Below are 21,248 nucleotides of genomic sequence, written 5' to 3' on the forward strand. Positions count from 1 at the left end.
CAGGTGCTGGGGCAAATCCAGAGAGCATATCTTAAAGAAGATTCTCTACCCTGGGTTTCCACGAGCAGAATCTCAGGCAGAATTCAATTAATTTGTGTATTTTGTACAGTGGCAATATATAGCTCGAGCTGTGTGCTTCTGGAGAGGGATCGCAAAGAAGGAACTGGAAAATTATACCATTAAAATTTATTAGGATCTGGGTTCTTGTTCTTCATTGATGCACTTCATTGTCTCTCGAGTGCGAATGTAAACCAATGGGCCAATGGTCTTTTCCATCATAAATGATTCTATAACCAGGTAAACTGAATTCATCTAGGTTCATGCTTGAGGAACAATTAATTCACAAATGAACTGTGCCATCATCATGCTTAGTTTTCCAGTCTTTTTGCACTGTTCATTCACTATCTGCAACTGAATGGGCCTTTCCTGTCCATGGATTCCCCCTGTGATTTCTAAAGGAAGTAGAATATTCACCTTTGCCAGGTGAGATTTACTGGTATGAATATTCCACTTCACCATACTTGCAGTTTCACTTCAATGAAGAAATTAAAAGTCTAAAAGTTCAATACAAAATAATATTCTCCCAATTATTCCAATGGACTTGAAGGCTTTGGGCAACTAAAGAGGTCAGAAATTGATTTTGGTTTTATTTTACTCATATCAGCATGACAATCTAGTGTGGCTACCATTCTACAAATCAAAATGTTGTCCATAAAAGTTGTTCTTATGAACTTTTGTGTGCTATTGTTGAATAACTGTGCATGTGTTAGAGAAAACTGCTAATGTGACATATAACTAAGTGACCAATTTGGTAAGAAAGTATTATAGTGCACAGATTGGTGCAGGGTAGAGACCAGATGATTTCTTTCCACTGTGTTTGGCATAGGACTTGCAAAAGCACATCCCACTGACAGAAAGAAATCATTATTTTTTTCTTTGTGTATATGTGGTACAGAAAAAAATGCAGAATCAAAATCCTACTCTGTTCTAATTATCAGTAGGAGCCATTCCAAAGACTTGGAGGTGTGTTTATGTAGGGATTATGAAATGTTCACAGCTCCTAATTTGTACTGTGGTACTTTTAGTCTTTATGTGTCAGGTACAGTTGGGTTATGTTGGCTGTTGGAGTACTGTACTTCATTGCCTTATTTGGTATTTCCTAAGTGGAAAATTCTCTAGATAGCTGGCTTTGTTTGGTTTATGTATCAAATTGGTTTTGCTATTTTAGTCATTAATTTTAAGATGAATATAAGTGTTTCATTATGGAACATGTGATTCTCATGAACACAGAAAATTATTATTTATCTCTCTTTATCCTAAAGTTACACAAATAACTGTAGTGCAATTTTTCTGTTTATCAAACATGTAATTAAATCTTTACAGACTATTCATGCACATATCTATAATAAATTCATAACAAAATCAAAACTACAGTTAATGAATGTTCACACCATAATCATTCTATTTGCTTTATTTAGTACACACTTAAAATGAATGCATTTTTAATTGGTTATTCTTCAAACAGATTAAATTCTGCCTCTATTTTCCTTCTACTATGCAACCTTCAGAATGAAGCTTCACAGTTGCACTGAGAAATCTGGCAGTTTAGTGTCGTTTACTTTCACAGAGGTAAAAAAGACCGTATTAACCCTCCCTGTATCTGGCTACCACTTATGCTTTATTTGGCATTAGTTTATGTTGGTCTTGTAAAAGTAACACTTTTCAGACTGATTTGGAGATTCTGAAGGGGATAACAGCTCTGATCTCATTCTGCCTCACAGAGAAACCAGATATGGATGCAAAATGCACACTAAGTTTGTCAAGTGTACTTTCAGAAATTACTTTTTTTTTAATTGGGAATCCTATTTATGTGTCCCTGTACTGATAACACAGACTTCAGCCCAATACTGAGCCATATTCTCAGACAACATAAAAGATAATGTGCTTTTGCTGAAGTCGTAATAATGCTAGTAAGTATGCTGACCTGGTGAATCTATATGTAAATATGCCATTATCTGTCTCTTTCCTCAAACATGCTAAGCTCAGCACAGGATTTTCTTGCTTAGCAAAGGAAAACTGCAGTGTCAAATCACCTGCATAGTGCTGTCTGCTCATAAGATTGGAATCTACACATGCACATTAATGTGCAGCTGTAGTATTCTGAATATACTGTTATAGATATACAGGTATAAATATACATGTAATTATTTTTATAATTCCTGGCAAATCAACCTTTCCTTATGTTAAAGGGAATTGCAATTTAGTTAAAATGTAGTATTAAGGTACTTTTGTATATTAACAAGATATAGGAGAGAATTCCAATAAAATCTTAATGGTTCTGTTTCCAAGAAACCCTAGAATACATTATAAAATTACTGTAATAAAAAATAAGAAAGAAAATACAGCTTTATCCATAAGTTACATTTCAGATGCATTTATTATACAGTCATCTAAGGCAGGGGCAGATATGTTTTGAAGTGATCAGTGAGACTCCTAATGTCATATATTCTGTAATTCTGTAATCTCTAATTATGAGCAACTGCACTTACTTCCGGTACTGTCCAAGACAAGCTTTGTAAGGTTTACCAGCCTTTATTTCTCTTTCTTAGAAAAATAATCTTAGAAACCAAAATAAATGTAATACTAAGTTTCAGAGCAATGGCAAGCTGATAGAAAGCCATGGCCACTTCACAATGGCATACTTTCATTTTTTTTCTTTCCTCCCTGATGTTTTTATATGGGATTATAAAACCAAACCCAAGATGGACTTTATTGATTTACATTCTCATATCTGCTAAAATAACTGAAGAATTGCATAGTTTGCCTATCAGGACAACAGTCAACATGTCATTTTAAAAAAGAGCAGTAAATCCTTCAGTAGTAGTTGGATTCAAGTCATACCCACCCCCCAGCAGAATACAGCAGAAATGTCAGTCTGAGAGTAATGTTGAATGTTTTGTTGCTTTGCCCTCAAAAGGGAAAAAAAAATTAGAAAAATTCTATTTTATCTTGTCATTCTCTAAAAGTTTGTAGTTTATGCAACAAGGCATGCTACAGTAGTGAAAGCTAAACACAACTGTTCCTCCTGATATAATTTTAGTTTTCTTCAAGTGGCTGATAACACAGTTCCCGACTGCCAGCATTTACTCCCTCACCTATCATTCAGGCCGTGCTACTGCTCTTCTTTAATCCCTTTCCCCTCAGATGCAATGAATCCCAAGGTGCACCTGTTTGACCTGACAGGGATCAGTGTAATCACTTTAAGGTGCTTCCACTCACTGATTCCATATTGACATGACCAAGGGTTGTGCTACACAGGTATTTCACTTCTTGAAAAGGACCTAATCCTTAAGAATTACTACCATTTCCTCTTCTACGCTACATTTAAGTTAGAGCACCTGCGAAATTATTGAGGTGAGATTAATTATGGCCAACAACTATAGCATAAGAAATGCTCAGCACGGCAAAGAACTTTACCTTATTCATTAATGTCAGTGGTCCTACTGAGCAAGAGGCTTTTCAACAGAAAGCATAAAGATTCATTTGTTTGTTTGCACAGCATTAGTTTCAAAATATACATCTGTAGCATATAGTTAATATACTAGGTAAACTGTATACATATATTAGAATGCGTTAGGTTTTGTAATGTTGTTACTTATTTTTACCCTCCATCCTGGTGTAATTAATAAAAAGCCTACAGCCAACAAGAATAAAACAATATGTAGCTATGACATTTCCAGTGTAATCTGTACAAATTTTTTCATTACCCAGTAGAATGCTAGTAAATGTGACTGATGGAATCCAAACTGTCAACCTTTCAAAGGAACCATCTAGTTTTCAACATCCCTCTTTACCCTTTTTTTAAGGTACTCTTGTTGTGATTTCCCCAATTAAATAGACAAGTGTAGTTCCAATATATAAGATAAAATGCTGATGTTATCCAGACCTTTCCCTGTAAAAATGTATTAGTTTTTCAAAGACAAGGGTATCAAAATGCCCAGATCCCTTTTAAACAGGCCTTTCCATGCAAAAAGTCTACAAGCGGCTCTTGGACACTTTCACTCTGTTGCAGCTAAGCAAAGTGCTGTCGTAGTGAGGGAAATTAAGACCAAGCTTCTCTTCCTTGTAACAGTTTGTCTAGTGGAGATCTCTGAAGTGATCTGGGAATGTCAATCATGGGCTAGTGAAAACTAATTTCAAGTAGAAAAAAATTAAATAAATGACTGGAGAATTCTCAGGTTGTATAAACTCCAGATCTTCACTGACTTTTGATCCTGCACATTCAAAAATGTCTCTTTGTTTACGCTGTTCAATTCTAATTAAATTGAAAAACTGACATTTTCAGAAGTAAACAAATATGCTTAATAAGTCCTGATTATTGTTCCAGGAATAGCAGTAACAGAACCCAAATTCTTACCAGTATGCTAAACTATTTTTGAAGGAAGAGGGGTGTTTTTGATTTTAGCAATTGCCAACTTTGTATGTGTCTTTGTTCTCTATCCATTCTTCTTTCTGGCTCCTTTCAGAGTATGACTTTGTTAGCACACATATCACAATATAAATACCTTTGTAGATGTCATCTGATTACAATTTTAAACATTGATATGACCTTTGTACCACATCTGTGAAGAATGAATTCTGCTGTGTATATATGCAGCTGGTTTTACTTCTCTTGCTGGCTTCTTATGGAAATTTTCCTTCTCATATTCTTACACATAAATGCCTCCGAAACAGCAATCATCCTAATGAGCAATGAGGACATTCTGGAGTGCACCTGTCTCATTTGGCTTCATCTTTGATGCTGAACTCACCTCCTATTTATACAGCTCTTATAACTTCAGTTCCTTCTTTAACTGTGATGGTATCTTCACATAATTGTCCTTCTAAAACACTTTACAATGAAATCCACATCTTCCAATATTCTATTATTACTTTATTGTCTTTGCAATATTCAATCATGTTCAGGAGGTCAAGCCTCAACATATATAACAGATAAAGGCCTTATGACATCCAATCTCAAGTAAATCTGCCAACTCTAATGTTTTCCCCCTAAGTATCTACACACCATAGTCCTTATTTCCCTTTCTGATTTGTTTATACTCATCATTTTCCTCTGGTTCCTACAGTGTCTATTCCTTTAAATAAACAAAAAAATAAACAAATTGATTACTGATATTGGGCCTTTGGTTCAACTCCTCTTGCCCTTTGAAACAGTCATTTTATCAGAGATGTTTCAGCATAAAATTCTGTAAGTCATCAGATATATAATGCTTTTATGTCTGTTACCAATTTAGTAAGCTTTATAGTTGAAAAGTTATGGAAAGAGTTTATCCAATTAGAAGCTCTTAGAAATCTGCACACACTCTTTAATTTAAAGTCTGAGGTAATTTTGTGTCAGTCAGTGAAACAGTAACTTAGCTGTTCACCCCCGCTCAATCTGTTAGTCACAACATGATAGGCAAATAAAAGGAAGATAATTAAACAGAAATATCAAAGACACCCCAGGGTATAGAGGGAGTGGTACAAAGTTTAAAAAAAAAAATAACTCCATAGTAGCTCATATGACAACATAGCTTTGTGTGGCATTTACATAGACACTACTATTGTGTTGCAGAGAAACTATTAAAAAAATTGAATTAAAGATTTTCAGATGCAAAAAGGTAGAAGAAACATGGAGGATGAAAGGCATGAGACAAGAGAGGATGTGCCTGGAACATGTGGTATGGGATGTAAGGGATCAAGGCAGGGAGAGGGAGAGAGAGATGATTCAAACAAAGCCTGAGTCCTGACAATGAGCAGAACAAACACACGTGACAGGCAAGAGCAGAAGAGAGAGATCAAGATTAAGAAAAATCAGATAGCTGCAGATTCAACAAAAGAAGTGTAGTGTGTGTGATCAGGAAAGGTTGTAACAAATAATAGAAAGCATGGATCCAAATAAATGGATTTATTCATGCTCATTCCAATCTTCCAGTCCAGACTTGAATAAGGAGTTGAGGGACTGATTTAGTCTGTTTTTCTAAATTGCAACCTTGTCCTTTGTCTAGTAGAGGTAATAGGTATCTGTTGAATACCTATAAAGGTGAAAATGTGTTTGACTTTTCAGTTCTGTTTTATATAATCAAAACATTTCCCTAAGTATTTACAAATCTTGTCATTCCCAAGGCACATTTCTTCCATTACTTCATTTTACTGTCTTCACTTTCAGCCTTTATTTCCATTTAACACTTTATGAGAAATAAGTAAATGCTTCAGAAAAGAAATCCTACCTGAGACATAGTAATATAACTTTCATATTTTTTCAGAACATTTTTAAACAGTGTTTTGAACTTGACTGTTTTTAATAGTTAAAAATGAAAACAGAATAATGTCAATAGGAATTCTGAACTCATTTACTTATCTTACATTTGTAAGATATGTATTTTAGCTTAGCTGTTAAGTGAAGAAATATAGTAATTCTAAAATACCAAAGCTATTTCTCAGTAGTACATGTTTCAGCCCAGGCATATGCTTAGCCTAGTTATATTTGTCCTCAGTAAAACTCTCCCAGCAAGCAAAAAACCCTGAAAAGAGCTCAAGATAACCATGGCAAAATGAGGACTGTCTTTACTCATACAACACTTCCTTATGCAAATAAAATAAGACACAAATTTACCATTACAGAATAGACACGCTTTTGTCTATAATTGTCTTGGTTTGTCTCAAGGGTTCTAGTGAGTTGTAATGAGTAATTTCACACACGGAACATATTTAATTGGTACTGCAGCTTTTTTTGCTATGTTCTATGTTTACAAAAATTTGCACAAAGACTTGTACTTTGGAAGACAATGGCAAACCTGAAAATAATTCTTTTTAGAGAAAGAGTGTATTTTAAAACTTGTGTAGCATGCCATATCTCAGTTTCATAGTCAACTGCAAAACAGTACAGCATATGTTTTTAAATTTCTGTATCTGATGCACAGAAATATTATGCCTATGTTGCTCTAATCATATGCCTCTAGCATCTATTGTCTTGATTTTCTAAACATCAGTTGAACCAAAAAACAGCCCAAACTCCAAATGCTACTTAGCCACAAAATCAGAGCATACCACAGAACACTTCCTTTTTCAACACACAAAAAATATACATCTATCAAAGACAGAAGGCTGTCTTTGACTTAAATCCTGAGCAATAAATTGTGCTTGAGCACAGAAAACCTAAAAGAAATTCAAATTTCAAGTAGTGACCTAGTGACCTCTTGCTGCTTCCTAGGTACAAGACATTCAAGGGAAGACTACTGGGCATTAAATGGTAAGTTACATAAAAGTGAAATGCAAGTCCAGTTGTATCTCTATATGCCTATCTTTTGCATGAAAACAAAATCATACCCCTATATATTCAGATAAATCCCTTTCTACACCTCTATAAAGAAAATTCTTTTTCCTAATTCACATTGGTGTAATGTAGAAGAAATTATTTTCATGAAAATAGAATTCTCATTAGAATAAAATTAGCATGAGTAAGTAGCAAACAGGACATATAACTGAAAATTTGCAAGTCTTTAAGACTGAGAAATAATTTGTCCTAATTAACCAACTCACTTACTTAACTCTCTTAGGAACATATGGAAAAAAAACACATGTAGTTTCATCTTGGAAGTGCACATCTACATAACCTATTAGATGACTTTCTATTTCCAGATTTTCCCATAAAACATTTTATCCCTGTCCAAATTTGTAGTGTCATTAAAATCTCAATTTTGGAAATTAAAAATGTGCAATAATAGCTGTATGACTGGATACCTGAGCTGTGAATGGACAAGAATTGTCGACACAAAATATGCAAGAGCCCAGATGTTCATTTAGAAAAAAACTAGGGATGTAACAGAAATTTTTAATTTCTGAATTGAACTGGAACGGGTTATCTTCAAATTGAAGAAACTGTGTGCTCCCCTTAAGTCCTAGTCAAATTCCACAAGGAATACATTTATTATTACTTTCACACTAATGTACTATAAGCAGAACTTGGCAAACTGTTACCACATCATTAACAATAGCATAAATTCTCATGTTTTGTCCTTTAAGCAATTTAGGAATAACATTAATGTCAAATACTAAACTAAACTACGGAAGCTCTTCTTTGAATGTGCATACACAGTACACACATATTTATAGATGAAGAGGTAGTAAACTAAACAGAGGTCTCAGCAGCGATGCCTGTGGATAATAAAAACAAACATGAATTCTCTGTTACATAATAAGGAAAGTGGTTTGCATGGTGAACATTTCAGGAAGCATCCGAAATCCACATTTACCTCTTGGAGGTGAAACCACCTTTTTCTCCTAGGTTCATTTTGAAAGCAGTGCAATTTCTTGTTGAACTACAAACAAAAATGAGTTTCTTTATCTTCAATTTTATTTTCTATTTACCAATATCAATTTCTTAAGCTCTTTCAGTCCTCTGGGTAATAGGTTTTATCAGCATTTTGAATGAATAGTGAACTAGAATAATACACCTCATTGGCATGAAATCATTTTTATTTTATATGGAGTGAGCATGACTCCTATTCATTTCTGAATGTTAAATTACCTAACATAATAGAATAGCAATCTTCAGATGCATGCAGTATTCTTGCAAGGTAATTCATATGCCCTAGAGACATTTGATTCTGTAAATCAACATTTCCTTTATCTTAGACATTCAGACTAAACCAATTTTGGATCCTGTTTTCAGTTTATTTCACTGTATTGCTAGTTCTTCCTTGGCATGACTGTTACATTAACACAAGCAGGAGTCTTGTTCTGCACAAATAACTTCTTGTACTTTGATGTAATTAATACGTAAGAATTGATTACTGCAATTATATATACCCAGGGTCACAAAAGAGGCATTTTGTCCTCAGGTTTGGAATGAAAAGTCGGTAAGAAATAAATCTGACATTTCTAAATGCACTGTCACTTAGATGACATCTAAGAGAAATTTATGGTAGAATGTGTAATGGACTTACATAAGTCTCATTTTAGTACATTAAATACTCTAATCCAGTCCTCAGTTTTAATTCTCTTGTAATATATAAGTTACTGCATTTATGTAAGTCATTGAAAGGTAGGAAAATATTGTCTGTGTTGACAGCTCTACAAAGATTTGTGACCATTTAAAATATTTTAACTTTTATTATGAAAGCTATAAAAAGACTCATAGGAAAGCAAGAGTGTAAATACATCATGAAATGGACATATTCCTTATAAAACATAATTTACATTATAAAAGAGAATTAAAAAGAAGAAACAACACTGTGAAACTATTAGAATGAGTAGTACAGCTTGAAATCTAAAGCTATAGCTAATGAGACATGTAAATAAAATTTGACCAAAGGAATCCCGGGGTGCTGGAGGACCTCTAGAAACTGAAAGATTTGTTATTTCCTACTAATTGCACCTTAAAATGACATCTGTCTGAGTTTTTTTCTATTGTATTTCACAGAATCATAGAATGAGCTAGGTTGGAAAGGACCTCTGAGATCATCAAGTCCAACCCTTGATCCAACACTGGCGTGGTTATTAGAGCATGGCACTAAACGCCACATCTAGTCTCATCTTAAAAACTTCCAGGTATGGAGAATTCACTACTTCCCTGGGAAGCCTGTTCCAATGCCTGATTACCCTCTCCGTAAAGAATTTCTTCCTAATATCTAACCTAAACCTCCCCTGACAGAGCTTAAAACCATGCCCTCTAGTCTTGCTGATAGTTGTCTGGGAGAAGAGACCAACCCCCACCTGGCTACCACCTCCTGTCAGGTAGCTGTAGAAAGTGATGAGGTCTCTCCTGAGCCTCCTCTTCTCCAGGCTGAACAACCCCAGCTCCCTCAGCCTCTCCTCATAGGACTTGTGCTCCAGTCCCTTCACCAGCCTTGTTGCTCTTCTCTGGACCTGCTCCAGCACCTCAATATCCTTCCTGAACGGAGGGGCCCAGAACTGGACACAGTACTCCAGGTGTGAGGACAGGGAAAGAATCACTTCCTTGGACCTGTTGGCCACACTGTTTCTGATCCAGGCCAGGATGCCCTTGGCCTTCTTGGCCACCTGGGCACACTGCTGGCTCATGTTCAGCTTCCTGTCAATCCAAACTCCCAGGTCCCTTTCTGCCTGGCTGCTCTCCAGCCACTCTGTGCCCAGCCTGTAGCACTGCATGGGGTTGTTGTGGCCAAATTGCATGACCTGGCACTTGTCGAACCTCATCCTGTTGGAATCAGACCAACTCTCCAGCTTGTCCAGGTCTCTCTGCAGAGCCCTCCTGCCTTCCAGCTGATTGACTATCCCCCCGAACTTGGTGTAATCTTCAAATTTGCTAATGGTGGACTCAATGCCCTCATCAAAATCATCAATAAAGATATTAGGCAGAACTGGGCCCAACACTGATCCCCAGGGGACACCACTAGTGACCGGCCACCAACTGGATGCAGCACCGTTGACCACCACTCTCTGGGCCTGGCCATCCAGCCAGTTCCTAACCCAGCAGAAGCATTATGTGTAAAAGCACATATGGTGAGCGTATAGGAGGGTAATGTTGCTGTGGTCTTATGTTTCAGCATGATTTGAGAGAGATTAACAATTAAAATAGTAGAAAAATGATGTTATTATTGCTCACATAATTAAGAACGAGAGCAAGACTTTGAGATAGAAGAACTGTAATCACCACAGACATGGGATCTATATGCTTTCAACACTGCCATCTTCAGAAATGTTATAAGACATGATAAATATGCTTTTCAAAATACAATAATAGATTAAAAATTTTGTAGACTGAGACACTAGCTCCGCTATTTGTAGACTACAGCAAAACACTACTTCTTAGACATTTCTGGAGTACAAGATGTCCCTTTGAGAAAATATTTACACAGCTCCTTTGCAACACCAGAGCTCTGCATCAGCCACGTGTCTCATTAACCAATGAGGGAAGAATGACTGAAATACTTTTTTATATAGTTTTGTGGTTTTGTTTCTAATGTTCTCCCCATTGAATAGAGAATAATATTCCTTTCTGTTCATTACGAGTAAATCCCAAAATACCAAGGCTTTGTTTCTGGAACTAGGTTCTGGGATTTTGTGGGGTTCTTTTGGGGGATGTTGGGTGTATGTTTGGTGGGTTTTTTTGGTTTGGTTTGGTTTTTCCATATGTTTTGTTCTTATGTACTTGGGAAGTACATAGCTTATTCAACTACCACATGACAAAACCCACGTGTTGATATATCTACTAAGTACAGTTATATGCTGAGACGTTCTCTTCTCTTTAAAACACTGCCTACTTAGTTACTGCTACAAATTACATCTTTTTATTCACTTCAGACCATTTCAAATGGTGTTCTCTTATGACTTTAAACTTGTTTAAAATCTGATATGCTCAAACCACTGCCTTTGGTTTTTGATCACTTTTTAAGCTCCTGCTGTAAACAGAATATTTTTAAATTGACTTCTGTAGATGTATAGTTTGCATGCATATCTACTTTTATGGACCTGGCTAGATAGCTTTTTCTACTCACCTCATTAAAAGATGTAAAGTATCAAATCTCTATCTTTACAGATACAGAGGTTAAAAATACTAATTAAAAAAAAGGAACCATGTCTCAGATTTTCAGCAAAATATCCAACAGTGCTTTCTATCTTACTCACTTTCATTAGTTAAGTTTAGTAGTGGAGACTATTTGTATAAATAGAACAAAAAAGGGTTTCACAAATGAAGTAAATATTATTTACTATAGCATAAAATATATTACACTGAAATAAATGATACCTTGTTAGGAAAAAAAAATGGTAAATAGACTGATGAAAGACCTTCGCTTTGAATTTTGACCGCTGTTTGCTTTAAGGGCTTTAAAAAGCCTGTGAACAAAACAGTTCACATTCGGTAAAAAAATTTAACTATTAATTACTTCTCTTAATACTAACTTAACTCAAAATCATAGTTTTATTCTAGTTAAATTATTATGCATGCATGCACACATATATGTTTATTTATATGTCAAAATTCTTTGGCCCTACACATGAAAGGGCTTTCGAAAGCTGCTAAAATCCCTGTGAAAAAAAGGGAAATAATTTCATGAATTTGAATCAAATCCTTACATTCACAAAACTTTTTTTACACATGTAAAACAGATTGCCCAGCAGCTATTTTGCTTAACCACATGCAGCCTGTGCTGAGAATCCAGCTTATTTAGTTCACAAATTTGAGAAATTTGCTTTCTGGGAATGTGAAGCACAACACAAGTGAATGGAGGAAAGTTGCTATCTCCTGCGTAAGTTTGGTCACAGTCATTGCCTCTCAAAATAAGACTGGAGAAGAGACAAGCCGCGGTCTTCCAGGTCTTGGAGGGAGGCAGGAGTTACAAGTGTGGGAACTGACCAATACCTGTTTCAACAGCCCTATCTGTATTTTATGAATCTGTACTGTACAGAAGAATTAAGATGTTATTGCAGGGTAGTCAATTGAAGTAGATATCTACAAACTGCACATTGAACCTCTCACAGATGCTGAACCTTTTCTGGCTATAGATCTGTGGGCCAAGAAGTAGCAGGAAGTTAAAGAATCTAAATCATTCCTAAAACATACAAGGTTTTACTGTATTCCTCAACTAATTTTTCAGATCTTCAGTTTTCTGTAATACTGAAATAACATTATGTATTATGAGGAAACCTTCAAAACCATTGAGGTACCACATTGTGCCATAATAAGGTGTGAATAAGATCATCATGGCTAGGCTTCACGAACGAAGATTTGGGAAAGGCTCTACCCACATTTGTTACAAGCGCACTGGTGGCTAATAAGGCCAATGCGAGATAGACATGTCCGATTGCAAAAGGCACAGCAGAAAGACTCCTTAGGTGGTATATTCTGCAAGACACGTTTTTTTCTGCATTGTCTTTTCTCCTCAAGGGTGATCCTGCATGAGTTCTCAAAAGAAACAGCAGCGTTATAGATGGTGTGTCTCCAGACCTCCCGATTGGAGGCCAGAGTAGACCAGTTATGTTGATCAATATAGCCAAGGCTGAGATGTTGTTTCAGGGAGTCCTTGTATCTTCTCTTCGAGGCTCCTCTCTTGCAGCAGCCAGTGGCAAGTTCACCATAAAGCAGGATCTTAGGGAGGCGGTGGTCCTTCATCCTTGAGACATGTCCTACCCAACGCAGCTGTGTTCTCAGCAACATGGCCTCAATACTTGTGATTGCTACCTATTCAAGAACAGATGTATTGGTCACATAATCTGACCAGTGGATGTTTAGGATTGTACAGAGGCAGCGTTGATGGAAGCGTTCTAGGAGATGCAGGTGGTGGCGGTAAATGACCCATGATTCAGATCCATATAAGAGAGTAGACAACACAAATGACTCTGTAAACACTGATCTTTGTACTTTTCTTCCAGTGTTTATTATGCCATACTCTTTTATGGAGATTTCTGAAATCACTATATGCCTTTGCTAACCTGTTGTCTATCTCTCTGTCAATCTTACCATCTGAGGAGATGAGGTTACCTAGGTAATTAAACTGCTGAACTGATTTGAACTCTGATTGGCCAATAGTGATATGGGGATGATGGAAGACTTCCTGAGGTGCCGGTTGATAGAAAACTTCAGTCTTCTTTGAGCTGACTTCCAGCCCAAAGAGCTCAGCAGCATCTGCAAAGCAGGATGTTAAATGCTGCAGAGCTGCTTCTGTGTGGGTGACAAGGGTGGCATCATCAGCATAAAGCAGCTCCCGGACAAGATGGTTTAAGGTCTTAGTGTGGGCCTTCAGTCACCTTAGGTTGAATAGGCTTCCATCGGTACGATATCGAATGTAGATACCGTCCTGATCATCGAGGTCTGCAGTGGCCCTTTGGAGCATCATGCTGAAGAAAGATTGTGAATAGAGTTGGTGCACGAACGCAGCCTTGTTTCACACCATTGGTTCTTAGAAAGGGTTCAAAATGTGCATTGCCATGTCGACTTGGCCGCGCTGATCCTCATGAAGTGAGATGATCATTTTAAGGAACTTGGGGGGACATCCTAAACATTCTAAAATCTGCCATAGACCTTTTCTGCTCACAGTATCGAAAGGCTTGGTAAGATCAACAAAGGTTACATAGAGACCTTTGTTTTGTTCCCTACACTTCTCTTGCAGTTGTCTGAGAACAAATACCATGTCTGTGGTACTCCTGTTGGCTCTGAAACCACATTGAATTTCAGGTAGAATTCTTTCTGCTATAGCGGGTATTAATCTGTTCAAAAGTATTCTTGACAGGATTTTGCCAGCAATGGAGAGCAGAGTAATACTACGGTAATTTGAACAGTCTGATTTATCTCCCTTCTTCTTGTACAAAGTGATGATGACTGCATCACAAAGGTCTGATGGTAGTTCGCCTAGTTCCCAACAGCGCACCACAAACTCATGAAATTTAGCATGGAGTGCTTGGCCCCCATGTTTCCAGATTTCAGGTGGAATTCCATCAACCTGAGCTACCTTGCCAGTAGTTGTGTGATGGACTGAATTGCTGAGTCTTGGACTACACGGCTAGTACTGAAAAGAGTCTGAAAGTGTTCAGACCATCGATTCACAATGGAGGTTTTATCTGTCAGAAGCATTTCACCATCAGCGCTGAGTAGAGGGCTTTGGACCTGGTATGTAGGTCCGTATGCTGTTTTCAGGGCCTCATAGAAACCTTTGTGATCACTCGTATCTGCGCATAGTTGAGTTTTTTCAGGTAGATAAGTCCACCACTTGTTCTGGATGTCACAGAGGTTCTGTTGGAGCTTGCTGCATGCAAGACGAAAGACTGCTTTTCTTATATGACAGGAAGGCGGTGCAAGGTGTGCTTGGCGAACACTTCTCTTCTTCCTCAGCAACTTCTGGATCTCTTGATTGTTTTCATCAAACCAGTCCTTGTTTTTCTTGAAGGAGAAATCTATGGATTCTTCAGAGGACTGCTGGATGCTGTTTTTAATATGTTGCCAGAGTGCTTCAGGAGAGGAATCTGCAGAATCTATAGAATGGTTTTCGAGCCTAGTTTGAAGGTTTGCCTGAAATCTGTCTCTCACTGTGGCTGATTGGAGATTGTTAACTTGGAGTCTCCTCCTTGGGATACTGCCCCTTTTGGGTTTGAACTTAAGATTGAAGTCAAGTTTGAAGTGCACAAGTCTGTTTGGCATTCTGCACTAGGCATCACGCAGGTATGATGGCCATCGCGAACATCTCTCCGTCACGCCAAGACATAATCAATGAGATTCCAATGCTTAGATCTAGGATGCATCCATGTTGTCTTCAGACTATTTTTCTGTTGAAAGATAGTATTAGTGATGGTGAGCTGTTGCTCCACACAGAATTCTAGCAGAAGTCGACCATTATTGTTGCAGTTTCCAACACCATGCTTGCCTAATACTCTTTTCCAGGCTTCAAAGTTCTTTCCTACTCTAGCATTGAAATCACCAAGGATAATGATCTTATTATCTGCAGGAACCTTTTGGCTAAGGGGGCACAGGTCAGTGTAAAATTTATCCTTTTCGGCAGGGTCAGCTTGGAGAGTTGGGGCATATATACTAAAGAGGACAACATGTTGCTTGTTGTGGAGTGGAAGGCGTAGGGAGATAATGCAGTCAGAATGACCTGTTGACAGATTTTTGAGATTAGGAACAATGGAGTTTTTGATCATGAAGCCAACTCCTGAGAGATATTTTTCGGTTCTAGGTTTACCTGACCAAAAAAGTGTGCATCCAGCACCGTTTTCTCTAAGACTCCCTTCCTCGTGGAGACGGACTTCACTGAGAGCCGCTATGTCGATATTAAGACGTGATAGTTCCTGGGCGATTAGGGCAGAGCTCAGGGCATCCACTGTTTGCAGAATCAGGCATGGTTCTGATGTTCCAGCATGCTAGAGTCAGTTTGGTTACACCTTTGGAGGCAGGTGTGTACCTTTGTCTTTTGATCTTTGTGTGACCGCGTTAGTAGAAGATGCCCATTGGCCGCGGTTAACCGACCAGCTGAAATGTGGAAATAAGCTCTGTTTAGGCTACCTTTTCTAGGCCCCTCTCCGAGTGGAGCAAGCAGTGCTGTCCTTGAAAAGGCTGCTTGGTTGTTCAGGGTGCTGCCCCAAGAGACTACCATCTCCGGTCAGTCTCAAATGACCAATATCCTGAACCACCTGCATGCAGGGTTGGGTCTGCAGCTTCCAGTGCACCTTTCACCTGCCATTTCGACCCTCGCCCGTCGCTACAGGGCTTTGCAAATGTGGGTAAAGCCTTTGAGTCTGCACAGTGGATTTTTTAGGTGAGACGCAGCATGCGCGGAACTGGGCCCACCCTTTAATCCTCAGGTTCATCTGCCAGGGCCGACTGAGCTTGGATGGTGGCAGTGAGGTCCTCAGGACATAGGTTTAATTAGAGTAACCTTCTCTTAGATGGATGGCCTTACAGGGCTAAGCGAGCTCCATCTGCCCTGGTTTGGGATTAGAGTTGTCCTTCTCCTAGGATGACTGTCAGAAGGCTAATGAGCTCATCCTGCCCAAGGATGTATTGTATCTGACCCTATGGTTTTGACCTGTCTGGCATGGGCGACCCTACCGAAGGCATGTACCATCGCCAGCATAGCTCTCAACCACATAGGGTTACACAGGCTACATTCCTACTATCAAAACAATTAGGGCAAGTCTTTTGCTTCCTACTTTTCTACCACCTATCTGTATTCAATCCCAAGGAAATACCCAGGAACAACCCTTTGTCCTGACCACCCTTTCAGGATGTAACGAATATATCCAGAACATACTGAACCTGGGCAGTAGCCGCAGGTGAGCCAAAAACAAACAAACAAACAAAACCGTTCCAGCCCCCGTACCCACCTAGGGCTCAAGTACCTCTCAAGGCCCTAGCCTGGCTGAGACCCCCAAACCCCAAGAGGAAACCATTATCCACCCTGACCTTATCCTCCACCCACCATGTTACCTCATATCTTCCCATGCACCGCTTATCTGCGACACTTTATGCAGGGCTGCGCCGCCCACCCACTCGCCAGTCTGAGGACCCCCATGGCCTGCCCAGCACCCTTCCCCTCCCCCACACTGGACCGGCAAACCTCTGTGTGCTCCAAGGCTTCCACTCTCCTCTCTCAGGAGGGCACAAAGCTACGCCAGCGAAGCTTCCTCCCTCCTTTCCACCACCAGGGGCGACCCTGGGCCGTGCAGCTTCCTGGGGGGGGGCACCCCTGTGGCCGCCGCAGCTTCCGGGAGGGGGGCAAATAACATATAAACTAGTATAAAAAAGATTTTTACTTGAAAAACTTGATTTTAAGAGTTTTGACAATATTCTGTGGGGAACACGTTTTAAGGATTCTGGATGATGCATCCTGGGAGAGGTAGTCTCCAAAATATATTCTAATACACATGGGCAGTGGCAAGTCCCATGGTGGTTGGCTAAGTGAATCACATGATGTTTTGAAGTGCATATAAAAGGTGATATTTGCTTCTAATAAAGCTATTTGGTTGCTGGAACCCCAACCAACCGGGTTGTGTGGCTTATTTATTGTATTATATTAATAAAGCCACGATATTCTTTTATTGGAAAGTTGAATTTTTTTGTGTGTTGACTTCATCATCCATATTCCAACTGAGTTTTATAAATACATACATAACTCATTCCGTTCTTGCAGCTGGTTGTAATGCATCACTTTGATAATAAAAATATTTAATTTCTGAAATTGGTTTCATCATTCTTTTCCAAAATGTTAAATAATTGGGGGTTTTTGTTTCTTGGAAATGCATGATGTAATTCCTCTGTTTTCTAGAATCTGGACTCTCCTTATGATCATTTAGTAACTTATTTTCAGACCATAAATTATATAAAATTTACAATTATATTTCAGATTCTATGAACTATTTAGAACTGAATCCTGATAGTCTCAATAATTATTAATTTTTTCTCTACTACGTAAATAATGCATTCTAAAAACTAGAAGACCTACAAATTGAACACAATTCTACTTTTCAACACAATTAAAGGCATATTTGTCTTTTGTAACTTTTACTTCTGAGGAACAAAATGTGCCTGGGGGGTTCTAAAGATATGACTTGTATCATGTTGGAAGAACTTTCTCAAAATCCTAACAGGTAATCTTGGCTATCTCCATAAACAGACAACATGCAATCTTTTCAGTTATTACAAATACATTATTGCACTGTCTCACTGTTGTTCACTTAGGTATTATCCTTCCTTCTGGAAAACTACTATGTAGCTTTAGAAAACAAATCACAAAGCTTCTCATCTACATCTCAATCTTCTCTAAATGCTGTACTTTCCCTTAAAAATTTTACCTATTTTTTCATGAGAAGGAGCAAGAACCTCAGAATATGTTTTTTCTAACCTCCACTCACTAGAAGCAGACTCATTGAGACACCAAAAAAAAAAGAAAGTGTCCTGGTGACTATTATTTCCCTTCCAAGTAACTGAAAAGAGATAATACTATTGTACTTTCAGTTTCTAGCCATGGCAGCATAGATCCTAGGGACAGATTTTCACTCAGGTGACATTATTTAGAGTAATACCTCAATGGTTCCTTTCCGTGTGCTGCTCCTTTTGTGTTTCATTTGGTATGGGGAAATAAATTATGGGCAAAGAGCCTTCTCTTGTAGTAACTCAAGCACTGTTGTCTGCCATTTGCATAGTTTTCCGCTGCCAAATTTGTTGTTCTTCACTGATCTCAACAATTGGGGAAAGAGAAAAATAACTAATTCCTTCAGTGACTAACTGCTTTCCAAAATCTTCTCCTTTGTCATTATCTGTCATTACTAAGGGCCACAGGAATAATGCCAATTAGCTTTATCAAGAAGTGGCAGTAATGCACAATTGCAGGGACTAAATACACGTGTCCATAGAGTCATCACCAAGGGGAGAGATGGAGAAGATATGAAGGGAGAGCAGCAATTTCTTGAAACTTCAAGTGGATGGCAGAAAAATACAAGCTGATGTCAGGGATGCATCCTTCCAGTTCTGTAAGCTGATGTGTACAAAACACACATAATAATTCTGCCAACGTTTTTACTAGCCCCTGTGGGAGATGCTGCCTTCAGTTCTGCGTAGAAAGAGAACAAGCATTCTCAGCAGAAGAAATGTGACTTGTTAGATGGCACTGTTAACACAGAGCAAAACCCCTCTGAAGTGTTCTATACATGTGGGTCAAAAAAAAAGAAAAAAAAAGAAGAAAAAAAAGAAAAAGATTGTCCATTATCTGTTTAGAATGCATGAGACAATGTTTGCTCTGTGATATTTTTTTAATATATATTTCTTTCTTGCTGTTATCCACTAAATTTTTAGGTGTTCTAATTAGCTGGAAGCTAAAACATCACTGTTAGGTATCAGTGTAATAAAGTATCGCTGGCTAACCATTAAAATGGTTACCTCAATGGACATTTGTGTTATCAGGAAGAGGCTGGATGAGATGTGAAAGGGCATAAACATACATGTATTCCATTTATTTCAGCCAGAAATAAGACATCATGTCCAATTACATTCACTTTATTGAGGTTGTAGTGTTGGTTTTCAACTGGATGTTAAGTGAAGCAAAGCAGAGATTTGTGTCCTGAACTTACTCAAGTTTTCTTGATTTTGAAGTTTGTATGCTTTTTGTTTGTCAGTTTGATTGCATTCTGAATAAACAGCTTACTTCTTTTTCTTTTATTTTTATTCTATTTGTACTATATATAGTAAGAGATAATTTCAGTCTTTCACACTTCATACATAGTGATTGCTTGGTGATTCCTTAGATTCGTTCATTAAATCTTCAGATTTTTTCTTTCTCTGTCTACCTGGGTAAAATAAATAATAGACAAAATTACTCAACCAGAAAAGTGTTATTTTTAATTTTGTGTTCTTGGCTATGTTCTTCACTGTAGGCCAGAAACTCTTATGTTCATTACATATTGTTGCACATACACTCATAGACTGGCAAAATAAAAATTAAAAAAAGCAAACAACCAATAAAACAAATAACAAAACAAAACAAGCAAAAAAACACAGCTAATTCTTTTAGGTCTTTGTATAATGTTAATTGCCTGAAATTAGGTGCAAACTCTCTCTTAAGTATCAGATGTACCAAGGGCAGTCTATGTACCATTCCCATATTCACTGAGCATTTTCTTTAAACACACAGGCTAGTTTTGCAGCAGGATTCCCTTGGGATAGTTGCTGGACTTTCCAGACTTTCCACTTAGGGTGTTATTCAATGAAGTCACACAAATAAATAGCTTTGGGGCTCAGTGTTGAGGCTGAGGTTCCTCTGAGAATGCTCCCACCTGGGCAGCTTCTGCAATAATCAGTCAATGCTTTGCAGTGAAGGTTGCTGTGAGCTCAGGCAATCCTCATCTCAACTTTGTCTGTTGTCTTCAGACAGCCCATTGTCTCCCCTGGGAGTCTCGCTGGGAAGGTAGCACCTGAACAGCTTAGAGAATTGGTAAATACACCAGGTGTGCCCCTATATGCATCTGCATCAGAACTATAAACATAGGACAAATTTGAATTTCTTACTTTCTTCCTTGTATCTTATTTGCAAATTGCATTCCATAACCTTTAGCCCAGAAAGTGATTGGTTTTACGTATACCTAAGATGCTTTGTGTTTTGGGTGGGGTTTTGTTGTTTTGTTTTGTTTTGCTCTGGTTTGTTTTTTTTTTTTTTTTTGTCTATGTGCTCATGCCTACAGGACCATATATATGAAGATATGAATCCACTCCAAGGGATGCTTTAGTAAAGAGCCTAGATGGTAAAGAACCCCAGAGATGGGTCACAACATTTTATTGACACCCTGGACAGGATCCTTTGCTGGTGCAGAGCACCTACATATGTACGAGGTCTTCCTCCAGAGAAAAATTTGCCTGTTTTCAGAGGAGACTGGGTAGACAGGCAGTCTCTCCAAGAGCTAATGACTTATTTAAAAAAAAATACGATCACCCAGGTTGATCCAAAAGGGTATCTAATCTTGTTTTATCTGGGATATTGGGGACCAGGAGTTTTCCTGACCATGGGTGATAATTGAGAGCCGTGGTCCCTGACCCAGAAGGCAGCATACTGAGCAGGAGGGTAGGATCCTATGGAGAGGGGAGAATGCCATATAGTTAGAACCCCCACAATTGGTCATATATTGAAAAGTGTGCATAAGGTGGCATGTTTCCAGTTAATGCATACAGAGTTATGGGAAACTCAGCATAACTCTCCTAAGGAAATTGAAGCTGATTATCTTCAGTTTCTGTTTTTAATCTGGAG

The 21,248-nt window shown here is 38.1% G+C and overlaps 1 long non-coding RNA gene across 1 annotated transcript; it reads left to right on the plus strand.

Moving 5' to 3' along the window:
• The first annotated feature begins 1,524 nt into the window (after window positions 1-1,524).
• LOC113961194 lies at window positions 1,525-20,824 on the plus strand. Its single transcript, XR_003532240.1, has 3 exons — window positions 1,525-1,629; window positions 7,253-7,291; window positions 20,689-20,824. It is a non-coding gene; the product is annotated as an uncharacterized LOC113961194 (long non-coding RNA).
• Window positions 20,825-21,248: the final 424 nt, after the last annotated feature.

The sequence above is a fragment of the Neopelma chrysocephalum genome, unplaced genomic scaffold (assembly GCF_003984885.1).
Source record: "Neopelma chrysocephalum unplaced genomic scaffold, ASM398488v2 Primary Assembly neopelma1_97065, whole genome shotgun sequence".
NCBI lineage: Eukaryota > Metazoa > Chordata > Aves > Passeriformes > Pipridae > Neopelma > Neopelma chrysocephalum.